This window comes from Aphis gossypii, chromosome X, assembly GCF_020184175.1.
Source record: "Aphis gossypii isolate Hap1 chromosome X, ASM2018417v2, whole genome shotgun sequence".
Classification (NCBI taxonomy): domain Eukaryota; kingdom Metazoa; phylum Arthropoda; class Insecta; order Hemiptera; family Aphididae; genus Aphis; species Aphis gossypii.
In genome coordinates, this window is record NC_065533.1 from 58,252,609 (window position 1) to 58,263,360 (window position 10,752).

General features: G+C 30.3%; 2 pseudogenes; one reads left to right on the plus strand and one right to left on the minus strand.

Annotated features, from left to right (window-relative positions):
• Nucleotides 1-2,747: 2,747 nt before the first annotated feature.
• LOC126552541 (putative nuclease HARBI1) lies at nt 2,748-4,661 on the minus strand (annotated as a pseudogene).
• A 469-nt stretch (nt 4,662-5,130) lies between these two features.
• Nucleotides 5,131-7,063, plus strand: LOC114121105 (putative nuclease HARBI1; annotated as a pseudogene).
• Nucleotides 7,064-10,752: the final 3,689 nt, after the last annotated feature.

Consider the following 10,752-nt stretch of genomic DNA (forward strand, 5'->3'; position numbering starts at 1 on the left):
AAAAGCTGGGAAAATTCTATATAAAACAAATGTGGTCCACTAATTTCCGCGATTTTTTACGATGTCGTAACGACCGGCCGTTCGTTTTCCACCGCGCCGTCCGAATGCCCCGCATCACAGCCTATTTGGTGGTTTTCGTCGTTTTACGGTGCCTTCCGGGAGGTGAGAATACATGTGTCGTACATTGGCGAAAAGCTGGGAAAATTACCTATAAAACAGTTGTGGTCCACTAATTTCCGCGATTTTTTACGATGTCGTAACGACCGGCCGTTCGTTTTCCACCGCGCCGTCCGAATGCCCCGCATCACAGCCTATTTGGTGGTTTTCGTCGTTTTACGGTGCCTTCCGGGAGGTGAGAATACATGTGTCGTACATTGGCGAAAAGCTGGAAAAATTACCTATAAAACAAATGTGGTCCACTAATTTCCGCGATTTTTTACGATGTCGTACCGACCGGCCGTTCGTTTTCCACCGCGCCGTCCGAATGCCACGCCGCACAGCCTATTTGGTGGTTTTCGTCGTTTTACGGTGCCTTCCGGGAGGTGAGAATACATGTGTCGTACATTGGCGAAAAGCTGGGAAAATTACCTATAAAACAAATGTGGTCCACTAATTTCCGCGATTTTTTACGATGTTGTACCGACCGGTCGAATGTCCGCCCGTTGGTTTTCAATGATGCCCTCCGAAGGCCCCGCCGCACAGACTATTCGGCGTTTTTCGTCGTTTTCCGGTGCCTTCCGGGAGGTGAGAATACAAGTGTCGTACATTGGCGAAAAGCTGTGAAAATTACCTATAAAACAGTTGTGGTCCACAAATTTCCGCGATTTTTTACGATGTCGTAACGACCGGCCGTTCGTTTTCACCGCGCCGTCCGAATGCCCCGCATCACAGCCTATTTGGTGGTTTTCGTCGTTTTACGGTGCCTTCCGGGAGGAGAGAATACATGTGTCGTACATTGGCGAAAAGCTGGGAAAATTACCTATAAAACAGTTGTGGTCCACTAATTTCCGCGATTTTTTACGATGTTGTACCGACCGGTCGAATGTCCGCCCGTTGGTTTTCAATGATGCCCTCCGAAGGCCCCGCCGCACAGACTATTCGGCGTTTTTCGTCGTTTTCCGGTGCCTTCCGGGAGGTGAGAATACAAGTGTCGTACATTGGCGAAAAGCTGTGAAAATTACCTATAAAACAGTTGTGGTCCACAAATTTCCGCGATTTTTTACGATGTCGTAACGACCGGCCGTTCGTTTTCCACCGCGCCGTCCGAATGCCCCGCATCACAGCCTATTTGGTGGTTTTCGTCGTTTTACGGTGCCTTCGGGAGGTGAGAATACATGTGTCGTACATTGGCGAAAAGCTGGGAAAATTACCTATAAAACAGTTGTGGTCCACTAATTTCCGCGATTTTTTACGATGTCGTACCGACCGGTCGAATGTCCGCCCGTTGGTTTTCCACGGCGCCGTCCGAATGCCACGCCGCACAGACTATTTGGTGGTTTTCGTCGTTTTACGGTGCCTTCCGGGAGGTGAGAATACAAGTGTCGTACATTGGCGAAAAGCTGGGAAAATTCTATATAAAACAAATGTGGTCCACTAATTTCCGCGATTTTTTACGATGTCGTACTGACCGATCGAATGACCGGCCGTTTGTTTTCCAACGCGCCGTCCGGCGGTTTTTATTGATATTTCAGTATAGTTTTCGGTATTATAATATTAATATTTCATATCTTATAATACTTTTTTGTATAATACAGCGCCATCTATGTGGCTGTACTATTGATGTGAGTTTTGAATTAGGTTTGGGGCAAGGTTTAGTTTTGTATAGGCAACCCATTGTACACGCTCTTATCAATGGCTAGGCCAATTGCTAACTTCACACTCGTCATTTTTGTCACCGCGAACATTGTTACCCTATTCGGTCGCGACAATCATTCGTTTATTCTTTTATTTTACGTTTACCTCGATCTTTCTATGTAATAAAAAGTTTTATTCGTCAAGCTTGTTTTTTCGTTTGTAATAATTACCTTTCTCCACTTCGAGTTCCATTCGAAGCTCGTAAATTGTCTGGCTGATAGTGTGCCAACAAAAGTCACTATCACCAAAACCTCTTAGATAAGAGAATTTCGGCCATTTTGTGGGCTTCAAAATCATTTCCAAGTCGGCTATCTAGTATTTTTATATATCTGTGAATGACTCTTATATTATTTACTATTTGAACAAATTATGTTTAAAGAAAAAAATCTTTATGCTAATTTCCTTTATCCTCATCCTTTTCACAATTCTTTTCTTTTTCCTTCTTTCCTAGAAAAACCATTTCAAAAGAAAAAATGCGTTATGCATAGGCAAGTGAAAAAATTGCAAACTTGGCAGAAGAAAAAGAAAGTTTAGTGTGTTTGCAAAAAGAGTTGGTCAAGCAAGAACTTGAACAAAGCAGAGAACTGCACCAATTAAAAATAAAACAGATGAACGAAGAGCATGAACTAAAAATGTTGGCTCTTCAATATGAATGCGACATTAAAAAAAAATATATTTTCTTCATAAAATTAAAAATTCCAACTAAAAAATTTAATCAAATCAAATTATAAGCATTATTATTTTTATTAACTGTTTTAAAACTAACTTTATTTAGTAATATCAATTAAAATGTACTGTTTATTATTTTTTACTATTAAAATTATTACTTATGTTTAAAAGTTATTATTATTCTATTTAAGTTATTTATAAAAGTTATGAGTTATTTATTCATTTTAGAGATGTGAAAAATATTCGTTTACTACTCTTGTTCTAGCATTATTTTGCCGATTTTCTATTAAGGGTGTATTGATTAATTCTGTCAGTTCATCAGGTAATTGAATATCATCCATTGGAATTTCTTCATTACAGTCAATTGCAATATTGTGAAGAACCGAACAAGCAATTATAACAGTTTGTATATTAGAGATTTGCAATCTCATCCCGAGTGATAAAACTGGAAATCGTTGTTTCCAAACACCATAACAACGTTCCACAGGATTTCTAGTACGAATTTGAGATTCGTTGTATAAGTTTTCTGGCCCTGCATGGGGGTTCAGGAATGGTGTGACAATATGCATATGGCATAACCAGAATCTGCAACTGTTAAGCTATTTCCCCAGTTTTGAGTAATATGTAAATCATTATTTATTTTTGAATGTGAAAATATTGTAGAGTCATGAGTTGAACCTGGCCAGCGAACAACAATATCCATAATTTTCAGTTTAGGAGAAACTACAGTCTGGACATTAAGTAAAACCATCCTTTTCGGTTACGGAAATATTCTGCATTAGGTCCACCTTGAATTAAGTTTTTAATTTCAATTTTTGTTATTAAATTTAAGTTTGTAAAAAATAAACATTAAAACAAAGAATAGCAATATTAACTAGTATTTTTTTTTGTAATTACAAATAACTTTTGGTGGGAACTTGAAACTTTAATTTTTATTTTTATTCTAGATACAGAACGTCATTTTCCAAACATTGAGATTAATTTTAATCAAAAAGTTTAAAGTCATTATAAATAATACAATAAATGCAATGTTTTATTATAGACTAGTTGCCAGTGGTATATCCAGGGTAAAATTGTTAAACACTATATGTTTTTATTTCATTTTTTTACCCCCCCCTTTCAAGTTAGGTTAGCTAACCCCCCACCCTTCGAAAAAATTTAGATATCCCACTATTAGCTGCTATGCCAAGGTTATATTATTATACTACTTTATAAATATATATCTACATAATTTATAGTATTACAATTAACATAGGTTTTTAACTACTGTACAAACTGTATAAACTAATTAAGTACACCATTTTGTACAAAAATTCTATAAGACTCACCAAGGCTTTGAATTTTAATATGAATAAAGTCAATCGCCCCAATAACCAACGGAAATTTGGCTATACCATAAAATTGTGTATGCAACTCTTTTATTTCGTCATTTGTTTCTGGCATTTTAATTATTTGAGGACGAAGTTTTGCCAAAGCTACACTTACATCATGTACTATGACACATGCAGCAGATTTACTTACACCTGTGACATCTCCAGCACTAATTAAAAAAGATCCTGTAGCATAACATCTCAGAGCTAATAATATTTTTGTGTAGATTTTATGGCATGATTTCTATAGATACATAAAAAAAAGTCGACGAGTATTTTATTTGGATTAATTTTTGAATAATGTAAATACTACTATATTACCTGTCTGTATTTGATGATATAGTAGGGCATATCATATTTAATATCATCAGAATCGTTTCTTTAGATTATCTAAAGCGATTTTTAAAATCTAGTTCATCCCAAGTACTAAAATGATCAACCCTAGTTCGTACAGTATACGGTCTGCGAAGTGAAACGTAGAAATATTAATATAAAATACACGTAATATAAAATGCACTTGCTAAAATAGTAAAATTATTATTATCACAAGAATAATCAATGATAATTATTAAATTAAATGACAGTTAAAAAGTTAATCGGAAGAAATAGTAGTGGTTAGTTTAACTATCGGTTAAACCTGATAGTTAGCTTAACTGGAGTTCCAAAAACAGTTTAACTGGGACAAAGTATTAACCGGCAGTTAAATTCTACTAACTGCCAGTTATAGTCAATTGAAAAACCGGCCCTAAGGGCCTTTTTATCAATCATCAGTTAAGAGAATTTAATCTCCCGTTAAGATTAATCCTCAGTTAAACTAGAAATGTGATTTTATTATTACATGATAATATTTTAATCGGAGTTTAAAATTAATTAATCCGCGATATTTGGCCAGTTAAAGAGTTAAACTAAAGTTTAGCTGAAATATTGTCGGTTATCTTATTTATTTTGGTACCTATGTAATTACATTATGTTTGATTTTACTTTTAATTTCAAAGATTCTTTTTATTTGTTAACTTGTAGGTATATTTATAATTGGTAATTCTTTGAATGTAAGTAAATTTAAATCATTAGAGTTTTTGGGTTATATGAACCATATACACTATACAGGTTATGTTTGAACAAACCTCGAAGACCATATTTATTGTCAACAACAATAGACCATTTAAATAAATGGGACGATCAAGACTTTTTTGCCAGATTCCGTTTGAGTAAAAATACATTTAAAATTGTATTAGAAATGGTTCACCAAGAAGTTACAACTGTTACACAAAGGTATATTAATAGATTTTTGAAGATAGCACTCCGGGGGCGTCAACGTCTTATAGGTATAGAATTGAGGGGGATTTTAAACCTATGCCCCTTGATTATTTATATTATTATTATTTTTTTTTAGATTCTGAACGAAGTGATGAATGTATTGATTTTATAATGATGTGTGTGTTTTTTTTTGTGTCTGTACAGTAAAACTAGTCGAAATAATGCTCCAATTTCAAACTTTGGGGGTGGTTTCCGATGTAAAAGTAAATATCCTTGGTGCATTATAGAGGTCAATAGTAAACGTTTTCCAACAGTTTTAAAAACACTCAAGAAAAACAAAAAAAAAATGACGGAAAAACGGAAATTTTTACGCAAAACCAGTTTTGGACCAAATCGATTTTTTTATATGGTTGTAATTCTAAAACTAATCACTTTTAATACTTGAAATTTTCACCAAATATTAATATTAATGTTATCTATAAACAGTTAAATTTTCAAAATATTTTGACTTTTTTTTAGTTATTTATAGACCATAGAGATTTTCGATTTTTATAAGATTTTTTTTTTTGATGTGTCAATAAAATTGTTTTGGCCCAATCAAAATACTTGAAAATTTAATAGAAAGTTCCTCATAAGTTATTCATAGAGTGATTAAAAAATAATAAGAATACATTGGCACAATTATTTTTTATTAGCATTTGAAATTCAAATATTGACAAAAATTCGTCAAAATCATGATTATTTGCAAATTATTTTGTGGGCATAATTCATAAAATTATTATTATTATTATTATTATTATTTATATCAAAAATTTGAAAATTGAATACAAAATTACTCTTAAATTTTCCTATATTTAACAAGAGTGAAAAGTTAACCGGAAAGTAAAATTAAATTTTTATAAGTGTTTGAAAGACATTTTTGAAACTTTGTTTTTGGTATAACAATTTTCTAAAACCAAAAATCTACAATTTTCCAATTTTCGAAAAACTAAAAACTGTATCTATTATAAAATGCATAGGAGATAGATAAGTTGACTTCCGTGAAAAATATTTTTTGGTCAACGGGTTCTAGATAAAACGTAATTGTAAATCAAAATTTGAAAAACTTTCTTACGATTTGTTTTAGTCGAAAAAAGCGAGGTATGGGACTATGGGTTTTATGTTTTTCAATTTTTAATTCAAATTGTATACTTTCATTATCTACACAGAAATCGTGCTGTCACTGCGGAACAACAACTATTATTAACACTGAGGTTTTATGCTTCAGACTCGTTTTTGATAAATGTTGGTGAATTATTTGGTATTCAAAATGAATATTGCTCTGGCATGCCTAAGGCCACGTTTTATAAATATGCCCAGCAATGCTAATGAAATTTCAGATCTACAGACAAGATTTCATTTGAAAGCCAAATTTCCGCGATGTATCGGAGCCATTGATTGTACACATGTTAAAATATCATCACCAGGTGGCGATAATGCAGAGAACTACAGAAACAGAAAAACTTTTTTTCCATTAATGTGCAAACCATATCAGACGATCAATTAATGATACGAGATATAGTTGCTCGTTGGCCTGGGTCGTCATACGATTCAACTATATTTTTCAATTCTTCTATCTATAGACGTTTAGAAGCAAACGAATTTGGAAATGGTCTAATTGTTGGTAATGGTGGGGTTATGCAGTGAAAAATTACTTATTGACACCTTTATTAAATCCACTCACAAGAGCTGAAAATTTATATCAAGAGTCCCAAATTCGAACGAGAAATGTTGTTGAACGATCATATGGAGTTTGGAAAAGGAGATTTCCAGTATTATCATTAGGGATTCGTTTGGATTTAAGCAAAATAGAAGCAATTATTGTTGCAACTGCTGTACTGCATAATATTGCTATTCTACAAAAAGAAAAATGACCACTTATTACAAATGATATTCAAGAACAAATCAATTTAGTAAATTGTGTAAACAATAATGTGACTTACGATAATATTAAAAACGATGTAAATGATAGAACAAGAATGAACTTAATTAATAGACACTTTGGTGAAATGTGTTAAGTAATCTAAATATGTTAATTTTCTTAAATTATGTGTACATAATCAATAGTTTTAATATATTTATTTATTTATAAAAAGTATTCTTTTTTTATTTTAATATATTAACAATCTTTTTTTTTTTTAACTTAAGTAAATTGACTAATTATTTTAACTATAAAATTAATATAAACAATAAACATTAAACATAAAATAACAACATAGGTAACACAAATAGACTATTTAAAATATACATGAAAAATATTTTTTTTTATTATAACATTAAAATATATTATTAACAAAAATCACTTAAGTTTCTTTTGATACCAATTTAGCAGTTAACAGTTTTAGTTTTAATTCATTTTCTTTTCTTTTAAATATGAGTTCTTCTTCCAACAACATTATTTTTAATTGCATCAGTTTAGTTTTAGCTTTTGGCTGTGTCTGACCAATCTTTATTAGTATTAATAATGGTAAAAATATAAACCGTATATTATATAATATAAATTCAAATAAAACAAATTTAATGAACAAGATAGGTAACTAATATTATAAAGCATTTTTTACAAATAAATTTAAAATTATGTAATAAACTAAAATCACAATAATAGTACACTATTTAGAATATAGTTATCAGAATAATAACTGTAGGTACAATAATTACAGTATAATAATTGTATACACATTTTAATGTGTATTATTCTTGTGATTTTGGTTTTATAATAACGTTCAACTAACTAACCTGATTTGTTTTTTGCGTGAAAAGAAGTTTTTTTAGATTTCTGGTTTTCTGGAGGGTTTATTACTATATTTAACATAAAAGTAGTATGAATATAATATAATATAATATATAAATATTTGTAGGTAATAATAATATATAATGTATATTATATATATTTATTATTATTTATTATCTCACCCTTTAACTCATCATTTGAACTAGCCTCAGAATTCGCATATATAATTGATGAATACAGAGTGTCTAAGCTAAAAATGATGTGTTATAGATGATAGCTCTGGAGAAATTGGCGTTCTCAATTTTGCTGGTGTATAATCTGTCCAATCTTCACCAAAATCACATTCTTTTTCAGAAGTATGGACAAACGACTCTCGAAAAACCTTGATAGTGTATAATAAACAATTTATTAGGTATATAAATATATGAATCTAATTACAAAGGCAGATATATATTTACAATTTAACTAAACATTGGTATTATTTTCTTGGCAATCAATTTTTAGAATGTTTTCATCCATACACTATAATTGAAATACAATAACAATATTTGTAATAATAATAGTTTATGAATCAATTAAAATATTAATCGCTTACATCATTGTCATTTTTCTCATAATCCTGTTCAAGAATTTCATGTCTGTATGTATTTTGATCTTCAATTTTGTCAATGTCAAATGCTGACACTCTACCACTAAAAGCTAGAGGGTTCAAAGATCTTAGTTGTTCTTCCATAGGGGACAATTTACTGAGTGCTTTTAATGGAATAGGAGGTCCTCCTCCTGTTGCACAGGGTTTTGATTTAACATCTCGCAACTTAATTTTTACAGTTTTTTTTAAATTTTCATATTTTAATTTCAAACACTTTGGACTACGATATCCGTTAACAAAAAAAAAATGACGGAAAAACGGGAATTTTTAAGCAAAACCAGTTTTCGACCGAATCGATTTTTTTATATGGTTGTAATTCAAAAACTAATCACTGTAAATACTTGAAATTTTTACCAAATGTTTATGTTAGTGTTATCTATATATAGATAATTTTTTAAAAATTGTTGACTTTTTTTGAGTTATTTACAGACCACTGAAATTTTCGATTTTTATGCGAATTTTTTTTTTTGAAGTGTCGGTAAAAAAATTTTGGATGACCAAAAAAACTTGAAAATTTACAAGTAATTTTGAAGTTGTAAAATCATAAAATTTTTTGTGTTAATAACTAAGAATTGAAAATACAACACTAAGTTTTCCATAAGTTTTCCTTCAAGTAACCATTGAGAAAACTCGAAGTTTCATTATAAGAAAAATTTTAAGTGCGTTTGAATTTAAAATTTTTACGAAATTGCGTAACGATAACGATTTATCCTCAAACGATTTTAAATATTTATTATTCAAAAAGTATAAGTCGTAGAAACTTGAAAATTTTACCATTTATTTAGATTGGCATTTTCTTTACATGATTTAATTTTCAAAATATTTTGAGTTTTTTTTTGAGCTATTTATAGACAACTGAAATTTTCAATTTTTCTGAAAAATTTTTTTTGAAGTGTCGATTTTGGCCCAATCCAAATACTTGAAAATTTTATACAAAGTTCCTCATATGTTATTCTTATAGTGATTAAAAAATTATAAGAATACATAGGCACAATTTTTTTTTATTAGCATTTGAAGTTCAAATTTTGACAAAAATTCGTCAAAATTATGAATATTTGCAAATTATTTTGTAGGTATAATTCATAAAAATGTTTGTATAGGTAGCTAAGAGTTGAAAATTTAATACAAGATTTTTCATAAGTTTTGCTTACAATAATTATAAAAGAACTTAAATGTTGGTGTATTCAGGCCATTAAAACATAAACCACCTTTTTCAACAACCACTGGAAATTATATCTTAGGCTGACAAATCATCTTCGTTCAGAATCGTTTTTCGTATACAATGATACTTATCATTGTATTCAAATTTAGCATACCCTAGTCTGAGGTTCACCTTACTCCCTAATGTACAGCAGAACGGTACCCACTTGCCCGCTTTTTATTGTTATTATTACAGATTATTTTTACGCCACCTAACTGATAATATTTATACCAAATGTATAATCTAACATTATTGTGATCGTATATGATCAGTTTGTTTTGTTTTGTTTTTTTTTTTATTTAATTTGTTTATTTTTATTACACGTAAGATCGTTATTGCTTTTTATATGTCTGTAATAAATACCCACTAGGCAAAAAGAGTTCCAGAACATTCCAACAACATAGGTATTAATGTAACAAAAAAACGTTCTAAGCGAAATGTTTTAGTTCCATTTCAGAACTGTATGGAAGTAACTTAATTTTGAATTATGGCCAAACAACAATACATAAATGTTAAATGATTAACATTCTTGTAACGTCCGATAAAATCGGTACAAGAACAATGTATTAAAGTATAAAAAAAAAAACGTTTTATAAAAATACTTTAGTATCGATTTAGAACTGTAACAAAGTAACTTAAATTTTAATTGTATCAGAAAATCGATACATTATTGTTAAATTTGAAACATTTTTGGAAGTTCTGATAGAAACATTATATGAACAATATTTTAAAACAAATAAGTAAGAACTAAAATGTAAACAGGATTTTGATGTTTCCAAAACGTTTTTAAATAAACATAACAGATTTTATTTATAGAACATGTGATAAGCCGATAACCATTATTATTATAATATTAAGATGGTTATTGTTATTACAAATAATTTACAATCGTCCATAACTGTCGTATCCATAGTCTATAGCTATTTCACTATTTGTTCACTATTTGCATTTTGCTATTTACGCGTTCTTGTCGTGTGCACTA